The following is a 15,664-nucleotide window of genomic DNA, read 5'->3' on the forward strand; positions in this document are numbered from 1 at the left end:
AGCGCGCGCATGTGTACGTGCAGTCTCTGCATCCAATCCCTGTGTCTGTTGGGCACATGCGCAGTAGCGCGGACACAGGGAATCTGGACGCAGAGACACTTTTATTATATAGGATGCCTAGTCCCCTCACAGAGCTAAAAAATCCCAGAGTTCTCAGGGAAGCGGGCTGACTGCTAAACCAGCCTGGGAATTGTAGCTTTGTGAGGGGACTATCTTTGATAGTGTGCATGTAACTAATGTCTGTAAAGAATTCAGAGATGCTTGGGGAAAAGGTGCAGCTTTTATCCAAAACTGTATAATCATTATGAGGTTCTGATTTAAGATTATCTGGGTCCCTACTATGGAGTTCCCGAGGGCAGGACTTGAAGTGCACATCTTGTAAGTCAGAGAACTTCTGTTATAAGGAAGCCTGCTAATGAGGAAAAGGTGAATTTGTGTCGTGAAATAAATGACACTGAACAGCTTCACTATTTCCTCTCCGTAACGGAGCAAGAGTCTCCTTAAGGCTTTCTTGATGTTATAATTTTTTTGTTGCTATGCATTCCTTTTTTTTTTTAGTCTCATTCTAACAGAATGTCAAAGTAGCAAATATCAAAAGGGAGATATGTGAGCTGCATCCTATGCTCTCTGTACACTGGACAAGGACTTCTGCGCTAGCGGGAGGGCGGGTGAATTCTAACTATGCGCAACACAGGGATCCGAGGCAATGGCTGTGCTAGCAGAAAACCGTTACACAAGAGATTGTCCAATCTGTCGTGCAACGGAATTGCCAGCAAGTGGTTTATCCATTTTGCCACATGATGTGCTGCTGGTGCAAAACATTTCATCACAACAGAACAAAGTATACCATTAGGTGACTTGCAACTTAGCACTACTTTGGATGCAACCCAAAGATTATCTGAGTAACATCCAGGTGAACATTAAGAGCAATATGGGTTTTGCCTTCTTTGTTGCATCCCACAGTTGTGGAACTCCCTACTCCTTCCTTGCTGCTATTTGGAAGATGCTAGTAAAAGTTTTTATTCACAATAGCTTTCAGAGAGGATGTATACCAGGCATCCCCAAACTTCGGCCCTCCAGATGTTTTGGACTACAGTTCCCATCATCCCTGACCACTGGTCCTCTTGGCTAGGGTTCATGGGAGTTGTAGGCCAAAACATCTGGAGGGCTGCAGTTTGGGGATGCCTGGTGTATACATACAGTATGTAAAAACCAAGTAACTGAAAATCCAAATAGAACTTCAAATCGATGCACTGCAAATCATCGTTAGAAAAAAGAGAAGCAGGTAGACTTTCCTCCCAGACACAGTTTTCATTTAGGGGAATAGAAAGCTTTCGTGCTGGGCTAAACCCCAGATTCAATGGGGCTCCATTTCCTAACTCCAAAAGCACTTGTGATCAGGGTGGATTTGATTTAAATCACGATTTAAATCACTAATCAGCAAGGCTTGATTTAAATCATAGTTTTCTACATAAAGACTAATTCTTGCTGGTATAACTTTAATATGCAAGTAGATGAAGATTTTTAGAATAACAACTTTTCATATTAGTTTTTTATCCCCAGTTTAATAGGTTAATCATTCATATTTGGACAACTTTACTGTTGTACTTAGGAAGGAGAAAAATAATCATTACCTTAATAATAACAATTTAAATAGATTTATTCAACTGAAACAATAACATTACAGCATATGTTATTTGCTTAAACAAACATCCATGTTTGTTAACTAATTTGGCTAAACAAAAACAAAATATATATATTTTAAGAAACTTAGACTGTCAGCCCAGCCTACACATGAAAAACTTAAATACTGTCCACTCCAAACAATCAGAAAAATATTGTTTCTATTCTATTCACTGAACTTCTTGAAACTTAGCACTGAAGGGGTTGTTTCTGTATTCATAGGTCTGTAGAACAATAGGATTAAGGTCTTTTTCTCAACTCTGTTCATGTTATAACATTTTTGCTGTGAAGAAGAGGCATGTGATCTCTGTTGAGTCAACTTCAGTTTTGAGAACTGCAAAAGTAAACCAAGCATCTGTGATAATATCTTGTAGGCAGAGAAACTGCCCAATAATCTTACAAAAACCTCTGGAAGAGCATGACATTGTGAATGGATTAATGGAATTTATTTACCCCCAAAATTAAACATATACAACCTTATTCTACATAATTAAAAAACTAATCTTTATTTCATGATGGAATAAACTTTGGATGGTAATATATTTTCCTCAAAAAGCATTTTATTTAAAAAAATCCGATTTAAATAAAAAAACAATTTAAATAAAAAAATCCGATTTTTTTTTTATAAAAAAAATCATTGATTTTTATCCACCCTGCTTGTGATGGATTGATTTGGGACTCTTCCAAAACTTTATGCAGCAGAAACAAGAAGTTCTGCCTCTCCCTAACTGTGAAGCAGCTGGGAATAGCATGAATGTGGTTCCAACCAACTCCAGTATTTTTCACAGGCGGACATTTCATCATGCTACTGCAAAAGCCTTTTGGAGCCATCAGGAAAGTATTAAAATTTCAGTTCACCTGTTGGTGAGGGACGCTTGGGTCGACTGTTATTGCAACCACATCATGGCCTGACACTCAATCACTAAGCACATGAAAAGACTGTAAAAGGGCAGACATGCACCCATGTCTACTGACCCTCCTTCCCAACATTTTGAGCACGCTTGGGATAAAAACATGGCCAATTGTACCATACAACCCAGTGAGTCAGTGAGGTTTTTGTTTGAATGCAATCCTTTTATCCTGCCTACTGATCTCTCCCCTTTCTTCTTTCAGAAAGATCTGTGAATAAATTATAATGTCACCTGCTAAAAGGGAAACCACTCAAAAGCAACTTTCCTGTTGGATATCATGTGAGTGTTCGCTGCAAAAGTACGCAAGCCCCAGCCGGCGAAAGCCTCTTTCATCAAGATTGCTTTTGACTGCCTGGTTCCTGCTGCTGTCCCTGAATTTAGCTGCAATTACTCCTGACAGCAGTGGCACCTGCTCGAGGACAACGAGGAGGAGGAGAGGAGAAAGAATGATTTCATTAATGCCTTGGCAGGCAAGCTTGGCTTCTAACACTCCCTTGAAGATGCCTTTGATGTTCCTTATGTTGTACCAAGACGGGAAGTGGGGAGGGGGGTAGAAAAGCAAAAAAGGAAAGGTAAATACAAGAGGGAAAGCTGCCCGTCCCTCTTCCCCAATTTGACAGCGACCTTAAGTTGAGAACAACCATGTACATCAGTGCTCACTTTTGCTCTCTTGGGACATGCAGTCTAATTAACAGCTGGTTCCATAGATTTACTCAGCATCTGCAGACATCCCTGATTGAGCCAGCCATCCAATTCTTTAAGTGCCTGGAATGTGATTTGCAATTACTTGGCAGGATGAAAGGTTAAATAGGTTTGGCCTTTAGTCTGAAGCAGCCTTCCCCAACCTGGTGCCCTCCAGAGGCTGCTGTGTTACCTCATCCTGCATAGCCAATTGTCAGTCAGGGGTGAGATTCAATTTAGTTTACCAAATGGATCAAACTCGCAGTTTCTGGAACGGTACGAGAACCGAAACAAGGCAATCCTCCGAAATTCACAGCCATTCGAAACTTGCTGTGCGTTTCTCCAACCAAAGAATGAAAAGTCAACATGTGCAAAATGCCATCACCTTGACGCTTGCAGGGATGAGGCAATAGGAACAGCTTATCCTAATATCAAACCAGTTGCCTTGGTTGCTGGTGCATTTTCAGGGGCCCAATTTATAGTACAGTCATACCTCGGTTTAAGTACGCCTCGGTTTGAGTATTTTCAGTTTAAGTACTCCACGGACCCGTCTGGAATGGATTAATCCACTTTCCATTACTTTCAATGGGAAAGTTCGCTTCAGGTTAAGTACGCTTCAGGTTAAGTGGATGGCCCTTGTGGTCTCTTCCAACTCTATGATTCTATGATTCTATGATTCTAAGTACAGACTTCTGGAACCAATTGTGTACTTAAACCGAGGTACCACTGTACACTGTAGTCTTTACCTTTAAATCCTTAAACTGGGGTGGGGAATGCCTGGCCGGAATCTGGTCCACCAGCCTCCCCATTTCGCCTGCAAGACTGTTCCAGTCCAGCCACGCCCACCTGCCCCAGATCCCAGCATCATATGACGTCAGGTGAGGGGCAGGTAAAGCTGGGGGTGTGGATGAAAGGGGCTTTGCAGGCACCACCAGCAAAAGCACATTCCTCGGGATCAACTCTTAGGATGAACACACATGACCAGGAGCCACACAGAAGCTCGTTTTGCTGCATGGACTGGTGGTTTCATCGGAGGTCAAGGAGATAAACAACTACTTGACATTTAGAAAACACCTAAAGGCAGCCCTGTTTAGGGAAGTTTTCAATCTGTGATATTTTAATGTATTTTGGTATTTGTTGGAAGCCGCCCAGAGTGGCTGGGGAAACCCAGCCACATGGGCGGGGTATAAATTAATTAAATAATAATAATAATAATAATAATAATAATAATAATAATAATAATAATAGCATTACCATCCTGACCATGGGTAGGCAAACTAAGGCCCGGGGTCTGGATCTGGCCCAATTGCCTTCTAAACCTGGCCTGCGAACGGTCCGGGAATCAGCGTGTTTTTACATGAGTAGAATGCGTGCTTTTATTTAAAATGCATCTCTGGGTTATTTATGGGGCATAGGAATTCGTTCATCCCCCCCCCAAAAAAAATATAGTCCGGCCCCCCACAAGGTCTGAGGGACAGTGGACCGGCCCCCTGCTGAAAAGGTTTGCTGACCCCTGATTCTGATACTTCTAGATTATGTTTAAAACAAGGAAAAGCAGCTCTGGGAGGTGAGAATTAAAAGTGTCAGTGGAAGGTATGTTTAAATATTTCACCTCATGTGTTGGAAACCTCCAGGGGCTGCTAACCTAAAACTCCCATCACCCCGGATCATCAGCCATGTTTGTTAAGGCTGATGGGAGTTGCAGTTCAGAAACACCTGGGGGACCAAAGGTGTCCCAACTCTTTATTTTACCTCAGCATAAGAATATAAGAAGATCCTGCTGGATCAGGCCAATGGCCCATCTAGTCCTGCATTCTGTTCTCACAGTGGCTGACCGGCTGCCTGTGGGAAACCAGCAAACCAGGATTCGAACGCAAGATCCTGTGGTTTCCAGCAGCTGAGTATTCCAAACATCACTTTTCCAATGATGCCCCTCAAAGCTGCTTAACTGCCTCCCCCCCATCTAAAATAGTTTCAAAATGGCACCTGATGTCAGAGAAGGAGATATGAAAGCATTGAGTTTACTGTGTGGCTGGAAGCCGAGGAGGTGACTCTGGCAGAAATCGGGATGAAGATAGGATGTGGCAGGTGGTGGGTTAAGGCACCATTCACTGGCAGCGCACTGTAGGTCCAGATGTATTTTTTAAATACAAAATGTGCCTCCAACGTACACTCACACAGCCGCTTCAGAGATGAATCCTGCCTCGGTTGCATCATGATAGGACAATTCAACGTCTGCCAAAGCACAAGGAGGAAGCTAAAGAGGGCCTTTTGGAGCAATCAAGAAAGGAGCAGAGCTCTCATCCTGGCAAGATGCTTAACAAGGAGGGGGCGGAGGAGGAGGAGGCGTGTTTTTTTAAAAAAACGCAAGGTTAAAAAATATGCTAAAGAGGGGGAGATCTAGAGGAAGAGGATAAAAGATGGTAACAGGAAAAAAAGGCAAGGAAAGGTAGAGTGTAAAATTAAATGCTAAGATACAGAGTCATTCCGTTTCTGGATGTGCATTTTCAAGAGTGTTTGTCAACCGTAGTAATGCGGGATTTTATTTTATCGCTGCTTTTTTTTTAAAAAAAAAAAATGCAGCTGAATTCCTTGGCTTTGTTTGCAATTAAATCAACAGAATCCAGAGCCAATAAACAGAGACATCTGTCTTCCTGTTTTCTGATCAAAGAGATGTCAGAAGAAAATTAATAGCAGCTCCTGAAATGAGCTGTAGGCATTATTGACCTGATCACATTTTATTCTGCCCGTTCCTAAGGGACAAGGAAAGCCCTGCTTGGGCCTTCTCCACTCCCGGGTTGAACAAAACAGGACCATGTGCTGAGATGTGGCAAGGAGTATACCAACCCTCTTCCTCATAAAGTCCATGTATACAAATCTCTGTACAGTGATGCCTGTACACATATACAGGTGGATCTCCTCTGACACAGGGATTGAGTTCCCGGCTATTGCATGTACAGTATAAGCAAAATCACACAAGGTCAGAACAGCCCCACACCCTACCTGTCTGAAGTTGGTGCAGAGTGGTCCCTGCCCCCCGCCACACAAGGAGGTGGTCATTTTAAGGAAGTGGTCATGAGGGCTCCTGCGAGATGTCAAATGGCCCTTCTGGGGTTTGTCTTTTCCTGCTCTCCCACCCCTTTTTATTTTTTTTCCGAGTTTTCAGACACAATATTTTCCCAGCCCAACTTGGATCAGACAGGACTCGAACTTGAGACTTCTAGCCACAGTTCTCCCTGACCTCAATATTATCTATCCATCACCTTCCACACATGTCTCAAGGTACAAAAATCAAGTTTAACAGCTAAAACATGGTTTAAATTTAAACCAACACCCAAAAAATGTCAGCTGAATTTAAAAACAATATGAAGTAAACACACATGACAGAGAGAGAGACCTATTCATCCAATGACTGCCATTATCTAGTTTGTTGGAGAGCAGAGGGGCATGAAAGATTAAGCTCAAGGGCCTTATCAAACCCTTTCCGAGATTCCAGATTCCGATATTCCAGAGATTACAGGGCTAACTGTAATTATTTTCTCAGTGTCAATATCCTTCCAATTACTGTACTTGATAAATCAGAAACAATACATAGCAGAATGAATTGCTGTGCAGGTGAAAAAAATAGCTAAATAAGCCCCCGTCCCTTCAAAACTTGTGGACAACTTGTGGGCGAGAAATTTGGCCATCCCAGTTGATTAATAATAATAATAATAATTATACCCCGCCCATCTGGCTGGGCTTCCCCAGCCACTCTGAGCAGCTTCCAACAAAATATTAAAATACAGTAATCCATCAAATATTAAAAGCTTCCCTTTGAGTTTGGCACCCGTACTACCTAATCCCCCCACAGAGCTAAAATTCCCAGTTTCGTGAGAGGGATTGGCTGTTAGCACCCTCTGCAAACCATAGCTCTCTGAGGGGAATAGGAGTCTCCTAACATCTCTCAGCACTCTCAACAAACTGGAGTTCCCAGGACCCTTTCACCATGGCTTTTTAAAGCAGCATGATGCTACTTTTAATGTAGGTCCAGACTTCATGCTGCGTATTAAAGAGCATTCCGAGGGCCCCCAACAGCGCAGCACCAAGCCAGAGATGAGACCCTTCCCCAAGTTCTCCGTCAGCACTCAGGGAAGGAACAAGGCCAACGACAACAAATAGTGACTACCCAAAACCTGTGAACTTCTCATGGAAGTTCTTCCTACACAACTGTTCCTCAACACACACTCCAAAAAGAAGAGTGATGGCAGAAGCGGCAGAGTCCAATAAAATCCTCCTTCGGTGCTTGTGTTGATGTTCTGCAAAATCTGCCGCGTGGTGTCCAGGACCGCAACACTCAGGCTACAGTATGTTGGTAAAGTGAGCCACAATGATGGTATCTCAACTCAAGGGGTGACGTCTCTCGTCCGTTGCTGAGCTCCTTCGGCAAAAAGCACTAATTATTTAGCAGTGTCTGTTTCGCTACGGATTGCTGGCGTCCAAAAGGCAGCCAGTGGAAAACTTGCAAAGCTTTTACATTTGTTATGGTGTTTATACCCCACCTTTCCTCCAAGACGCTCAAGGAGGAATACATGCTTTTCCCTCCCCACAAAGACCCTGAGAGGTAGGTGAGGCAGGGCTGAGAGAGAGAGAGAGAGCAGCTTGAGGGTGGCATTTGAACCCTGGTCTCCCACATCCGGGGTCCAGCCCTCTACCCTTACAATGACTCTTCTGTCACGACAGCTAGTTTTTTAAGAAACCAGAGTGAGTGCTGTGGGCTTTGCAGCTCAAGGAGCTAGCACTGGGATATGGAACAAGTAGCATCACAAATCACTGGGAATATAGAACAGGGATTCATAGCTTTTGGCTGGCCTTTGTATCTGGCCAAAATTTGCAACTACCACTAACACAGCCTCAGGGAAGGTGCTTGGCCTTCGCTCTGATGTTGGCCTGAATTTCAGAGGCAATCGGAACCGGCCAGCCTACAAAGACCCACACTGCACATGTCTCACTTCAATCTGGGGCAGGTGCTCTCCAGAATGAAATAAACAGTACCCTTGACATTTGGGGATTCCTCTATCAAAGAGGCACAATTTATTTGTATCTATGTTACAAGCCCACCTTTCCCTCCAGGGAGTTCTAGACAGTATGTACAGAGTGGGCCGCAGGTGGCCCTCTATTTAATTTTGTGCAGGGGGGGGGAGATGCCGGGTGTGTAAAAAAAGAGATAGAGAGAGAAAAGGAGGTGACAACAAGTTGGAAAAAGGGGGACAGGCTCCACTCACTCTAGGCTCCATCACTTATTTGGTCCTGGGCACATTCTACCTGATGGAATGTGGCCCTTCACCAAAACAACACGCCCACCCCTGGCACATATGGTTTGCCCCATTTTTATTTTCACAACAACCCTGCGATGTAGGTTAGGCTGAGAGATAGCAACTGGCACTGCAACCCAAACCCTGGCTGGAGCCACTGCCTCCTCCACAACACAGCCACACACGGCAGGTAAAAGGTAAAGGACCCCTGGATGATTAAGTCCAGTCAAAGGCGACTATGGGGTTGTGGTGCTCATCTCGCTTTCAGGCCAAGGAAGCCGGCGTTTGTCCACAGATTGCTTTCCGGGTCATGTGGTCAGCATGACTAGCCCACTTCTGGTGCAACGGAACACCGTGACGGAAACCAGACAGCACGGAAATGCCATTTACCTTCCTGGCGCAGCAGTACCTATTTATCTACTTGCACTGGTATGCTTTCGAACTACTAGGTTGGCAGGAGCTGGGACAGAGCATCGGGAGCGCACCCTGTTGCGGGGATTCGAACCGCCAACCTTCTGATCAGCAAGCCCAAGAGGCTCAGTGGTTTAGACCACAGCGCCACCTGCATCCAACCACAGCGCAAGGGTGGGAGTAGGCAAACTGCTGTGCCAGCCTGGCCCAGTGATAGGGCCCAATGCTGTGACTTGATAGCAACAGGGCCAGCGCTCCCAACTTGACTCAATCCCTCCCAAGAATGCCTTCTCCTCCCAGGCCTTGCTGCAAGCTACTGCTGGCAGGAATCCTGCAAGCAGCAATTGCACTCACCTGCACCTTTGGCAGGTGGAATGACAAGCTCTGCCAGTGGAGGCCCAGCAGGGCTGGGCAGAGGGACACCTCTTTGCCCGACCTAAACCTACCACCAGAGGAACAACTGCCGCTTAATCCAAGAGCAGCTAGTGATCTTGATGGTCGAGTGGGGGTTTGAACCTGGATTTCGCCACTATGCCACACTTGCTCTTAAATCACTTCCTATATCCCCTTTACGGTGACCTGAGGGAGGTGGAGACCCTGTTCTGACAAAACAAATCTCTGGGACTCCAGTTCAGTGCTGAGCTTCCCTCCCGCTGGAAAATTCATTCCCCACCTCCAATCCATCACCAACCTTTTGACAAGAGACCCAGATTCCACAACCAGATATGCAGTTCCGGCCTCAAATCTACAGGCTTGCTCGAGCACTTGGCAAGCTAAGTGTGCTGCAGGGTCTATATATTATATACACGGCAAGCAAAGCTACTTGCTATGCCCACTAACAACTCATGGCTCTGCAAAAAGCAGGAACGACGCCAAGAAGCAGATTTTAGATTACCTGTTTTAAGACATCAGCTGCCATCTGGAGCTATGTGTATATTCACACTCCCACTGCTGGGACTATCACTAGCAGTGTGTGTGTGTGTGTGTGTGTGTGTGTGTGTGTGTGTGTGTGTGTGTGTGTGTGGAAACGAATAGGAAAGTATAATCAGCCTATGCAGCACCACCTTGGAGTTTTGTAACTGGAATGTGGCTTAGCTGCCTAGTTCTATTCGATCTGCCAGCCCCAATAGGTTAGGATCCCCAGGCAAAGGCAACAGAGAAAATATATTTTGTCATTCAACAGACATTACAGCTCAGAGGAATACTTTAGTTGGGTGCATCATTATTTTATGCAGCTTTTATCCTACAGAGCCTGGTGACTGCCTAAGCTAAATTAAACACACATTAAAATGTCAAAATCCATTGATGACATTCTAGATTGTGTGGCTAGCAATCTAGCCCCCACCAACGCAACCCTCACAGCATGCTTCCAGAATATTTTCTGCAAAAGGGTACGTTTGCAGTTATTACCATCAAGCGGGCAACAAAACAAATGCAGGTTTCTGAAACACGATTACAAACAAACACAAAAGGTTTATAACCAATCTGGATGCATAGTTTTATAGAAATGAAACAAAGTAGGAAACCACAGGTCAAAGAAGTTGCAGAATGTGTTTCGATTTAAAAACGTGCAAAGTTGTATTTTCAGCACCATGTAAGTGTACAAAGCTAGCATGAGAAAAAAAAAACACACCATGTAGTTTGGAGATTTAAGCTGATCACAGCTTCAGAAATTTACTCTCGAAACATTAAAAGGTTATCAGGCTATGTGATTTAATCTTCCTGTAGTGTTGCTTACACGACACGAGTTATTTATCACTGCGTAATAGAATGAGAAGGAGGCAGGAGACACTGCTCATATATTTATTGCAAGCAGCAGATTTTTGCTTCTGATGGAATCAGGCCATAGCTCAGTGATACTGCAGCCACTCTGAATATATATTCCATTTAGCTGTATCATAAACTAACAAAAGACAAGTGACATGTCCCATGCATGCAAATCTATTTGGGGGAGGGGAGGAAGGACATGTACATACATACACACACACACCAGCAAAGCTAAGTCTTTGAGGCCATAAACCTATATGATTCAATAATTTTGCAAATACTATTACAAAAACAAGCAGCAAACAGGGTTATATTTAAGTGTGCAGGTGAATGCTTTCAACCCCCTTTTATAAAAGAAAGTCTCCCTTGGTTGTGAGAAATGGAGATGGGTGACCTACAATAAAAAAGGATCCAGCAACTATCATGGTGTAGTCTTTATAGGTTCCCCCACCTTCACTAACCTATTTTAAAGGGACAATACAGGTTGGCAGGACTGTATTATCTAGAGCTGCAACAAGCTTAGTTAGGCACCCTAATGATTCCCCACTGCGAAACCTAATTCCTAACAGGTTGGAGGTGCTGCCTGTGAAAACAGAAATTTCTGTATCCTGCTCATACAGGTCCCCTTCTCCCTCTCAGGACCAAAACCTCTTCCTAGATCACCTCATATCGTATGTTGCTATAACCCAAATTAGAAGCAATCAGGTGTTGCTTCCTCCTTTACAGTAGCTTTTGTTACCTGCTTTCCACCATATTGGCTGTTCCACTTGTGCTGAGAGCTTGTCAAGCCATCAGCACGACACACAAACACACACTGCAGAGCAAGGCACCTGGGGTACCAGCCCAGATCCTGCTTCTTGTTTTTCAACCCTTTGCTGAGCAAATGGGGTGGGCTTTATTTACGTTATTGTGTTGGGAGCAAGGATGCTACAGCATCTTTGTGTTCCTGGGTCAAAGATATCCCTGACCACGCAACCAAAGGAGTCACTGAGTGATCTACGGACCATTGCAAAACTACAGGTTTCCATAACCAACTTAAGCCACATTAACTTCTGGGGTGGATGGGGCTCAGATCGAGGCTGCAATCCTGCGCACACTTACAGGGAAGTCACATGAGCAAAGGGGGACTTGCTTCTGAGTAGCCACGCACAGGACTGGGCTGCAATTACCAGGCAACCTTAGGAGGAGGAGGCTGCACTGGACATAGCGGGACTTACTTCCGAGAAAGAGTGTGGGGGCTGCACCACCACTTACTTCCAAGGAGACCAGGCTCTTCTGAAGACACTTTTAAGCTGAGAGCACACACCAAGTTTAGATTTTGCTCCAGAGACTATACTTGTGGGTGGGGGCTGAGGGAAAAACATAAATCCTCTGGAGCAATGAATTATTGGGGGTCCCCCCCCCCCTGCTGAAGCTAAAACCAACCACCATTCCTGCACCACTTGAAATTGCCCTCCCTTTATTGCTTTGCTATTTTGCTGCTCTTTGGTGTTCTGCAGTAAACTCCTACATTTTCCCCCATTACTGTATTTCATTCGGGTCTTAAGGCGATTTTTAAAATTCATACTGTTAATTGTTCTGCAAGCCACCTGGAGGCCCATTGGAACCAAGCGGCAAGGTCTGTAACAGCAAAGGCCCCCAGAGCGGTGCTATCACAACCCTACAGCCAAGCAAGGCCCACGGAGCTCAAACGGGCTTACTCGCATGTAAGCTTGCATAGGACTGCAGCCTGAGGCCGAATCCATGGGATGGGGTGAATCTAAGCCACACCGAAGGCACACTCTTGCACGCGCCAACTCAGAAGGCAAAAAGGCGCTTTAATTCCACTCCCAGCAAAGAAGGCATTGCACTGAACCTCTTTAATGCTCCGTTAACCGGCCAATGATAAAATAAAAGCATGCAAAGAAAGCAACCCCCTCCCCCCCCCCAACTAATGCTTACCTTCCTCGCCTGCCCACCCTCAACTGAAAGGAAACGCCAGGAGTATTTAGCAGCTTGTCAGAAACACCCAACGAGCCTCGCCGGCAAATCAACCAGGAACCATCAATGAAAACAGACCCCACCACCAGCACGGATGCCAGAAGCCACGATCAATAGCCGCAACTCGGCCACGCCAACTACTCCCTCCTCTCCGCCCATCTGCTCGGTTTGGCTGGTGCAGATGGCGGACCTGGGTGCAGGACGAGCGCGGCGCCCCGGGAGCTCGCGCTGCTCGCCATGATTAATTGATTGCTGGTCGCTAGGCGACCCCGCACCAGGCTCGCGGCTTTTGCAAACAGCAGCAGCAGCCGCTGCCCCCGCCAAACCCGGCCCTTGTCAAAGCGAAGGATGCGGGGTCAAATCGCGCCGCCCAGGCAACGCATGCATGCATGCGTGCAAGCAAGCGTATCTATGCAGCACTGGGCTCAATGAAAAAAAATGCAAGGGGTTGCAGTGCGCGAGGAAGCGGGGTGGCGGCGAGGCTCTAGATTTTGCAGAGAGTTGCACTGAGGACCGGAGGTGGGGTGCTGTGGTTAGGAAAGCCTGCCCTGGCTGGCTGGCTGGCTCGCTTACCTCCTCGCCGTGGGCTCTCTCAGAGTCCCATCGCGCCGCCAGGCAAGCTGGCGAAGCTTCCCTCCCTGGAACAAGCTGCGGCGGCGCTCCGGCAATGTGGGTCACCGGAGGGATCAAAGGAGAAGGGAGCGCGCAAGAGGCAGAGCCGCCGCCCCCGAGCCCCGGGAAGGTGAGGCGCAGCAGCCTCGGCGAGCTTGAATGGAGGGAAAGGGACACTGCGCTCGTGGCGCACCCTGCTGGCGAGGACTGCGAACTGCGAGGCTAGGGGGCCGTGGGGGGAGATGCGCGCTGCCGCCCGTCGTTCCAGGGTTAGACCCGCTCTGTTGAGCCCCCCCTCTGTTATAAGTGACCACTTAAGGCACTTTAAAAGAGGGGGGGATACACATACCCCCCCCCTAATAAAGGCATAGCTGCCAAGTTATCCCTTTTTGAAGGGAAATTCCCTTATGCTGAATAGGCTTCCTCGTGAGAAAAGGGAAAACTTGGCAGCTATGAATAAAGGACGTAAAATATACATGAGCTGAGTTATATGTACTGTATAGATGTGAATTTAGAAAGAATAGAATAGAATAGAATAATAATTTATTGGCCAAGTACTAACATACTTGGAATTTTGTTTCGGCAACATTGCAATGTAAAAGTACTTTATACAAAGTGTGCAGAACACTATTTCAAGATCACCAGCGGAGTGACTACAGAACAGGTGCTGCCTGTAACCTGTAATCACTACTTTTTTTAAAAAAAAATTGCAATGCAATTCACAGACCCTCCAAGTGTCCCTATTTTCCAGGGACGTCCCTGATTTAGAGAAGCCATCCCGATTTCTGATTTGACCCAGGAATGTCCCAGTGTTCCTTAAGTAAAGGTAAAGGGACCCCTTGACCATTAGGTCCAGTCGTGACCGACTCTGGGGTTGCGCGCTCATCTCGCATTATTGGCCGAGGGAGCCGGCGTATAGCTTCCAGGTCATGTGGCCAGCATGACAAAGCCGCTTCTGGCAAACCAGAGCAGCACATGAAATGCCGTTTACCTTCCTGCTGTAGCGGTTCCTATTTATCTACTTGCAATTTGACGTGCTTTCGAACTGCTAGGAGGGCAGGAGCTGGGACCAAGCAACGGGAGCTCGCCCCGTCACAGGGATTCGAACCACCGACCTTCTGATCAGCAAGCCCTAGGCTCAGTGGTTTAACCACAGTGCCACCTGGCTGTCCCTATTTTCATCGGAGAAATGCTGGAGGGTGTGGAATTATCTGAGCCACCTGAAGGCATTCCTGTACAGTGGGACCTTGATTCTCAAACTTAATCCGTTCCAGAAGTCCGTTCCAAAACCAAAGCATTCCAAAACCAAGGCGCGCTTTCCCACAGAAAGTAATGCAAAATGGATTAATCTGTTCCAGTCAAAACAACCCATAAAACAGCAATTTAACATGATTTTTTACAATCTAACGAGACCATTGATCCATAAAATGAAAGCATTAAACAATGTACTGCAGTCACACAATCAATCAGTAGCTGAACTGGGTTCCACACAGTCACAAAAAAAGAAAGAAAAAGAGCCACAAAAACACAAAATAAATAGCAAAAACAGACAGACCTCAGCTTAACACTCAAAATGGAAGGGTGGCACTCAAATAGGAAGCATAACACTCAAAACAGAGCATGTTCAACTTCCGAAAAAAGTTCGCAAACCAGAACACTTACTTCCGGGTTTGCAGCATTTGGGTTCCAAGTTGTTTGAGTACCAAGGTGTTTGAGATCCAAGGTAGCACTGTTAGGGAAGTTTTTTTAAAAAAAAATGTTTAGTGTTTTATTATATTTTTATATACGTTGGAAGCTGCCCAGAGTGACTGGGGCAACCCGGTCAGATGTGTGGGGTATAAATAGTAAAATTATAATTATGGAATGGAACACCCCTATTTTCATCGGAGAAATGTTGGAGGGTATGATCTCACCACATTGGGGGATTCTGTGCTGTAGCCTGTATGCCTGCTCATTCGGCTAACTAGGTGTTGATCAGCAACTTCAAAGCTCCTGCCCTTTATTATTTTATGGTCCTTTATCTTTAAACTGGACTTGGGACCAGACAGCCACTCAAATAGAGGAGTGCCCTCTGTAAAGTAGGACACACAGACCCCTTGCAATTTGTGCAATGGTTAATTGCTCTCTTTTTTTTGGCTTGGTGTGTAATTCCTGCCTATTTCCTACTGAGGTGGTCAACCTGTGTTTGAGCTGGCATAATTGGATGTTCCTCATACCTCCCTCCCCACCGACAAAAATCCCTGCACATGGACAGGTAGTTTGTCAGGGTGCTAGCCTAGCCTTCTTCCTGACTTGCTAGTTTTCTATGCACAGGGATTTTTTACC

At 45.7% G+C, this 15,664-nt stretch overlaps 1 protein-coding gene and 1 long non-coding RNA gene across 5 annotated transcripts in view; one reads left to right on the forward strand and one right to left on the reverse strand.

Moving 5' to 3' along the window:
• The window catches only part of ELMOD1 (ELMO domain containing 1), a 47,605-nt gene extending 34,105 nt beyond the window's left edge, over window positions 1–13,500 (reverse strand). For 2 of the 4 annotated variants that reach the window (XM_035116489.2, XM_035116480.2), the window contains exon 1: window positions 13,301–13,500. The gene's annotated coding sequence lies outside the window, so the exon portion shown is untranslated. Of the gene's footprint in view, window positions 1–12,688; window positions 13,003–13,300 lie in introns of those variants that run through there. The other 2 variants (XM_035116481.2, XM_035116486.2) reach the window with 1 other exon arrangement.
• LOC132592013 (uncharacterized) overlaps window positions 1–15,664 on the forward strand; it is a 182,371-nt gene that overhangs the window by 13,621 nt on the left and 153,086 nt on the right. The window lies entirely within an intron of this gene.

Source organism: Zootoca vivipara, chromosome 4 (assembly GCF_963506605.1).
Source record: "Zootoca vivipara chromosome 4, rZooViv1.1, whole genome shotgun sequence".
Classification (NCBI taxonomy): Eukaryota; Metazoa; Chordata; class Lepidosauria; order Squamata; family Lacertidae; genus Zootoca; species Zootoca vivipara.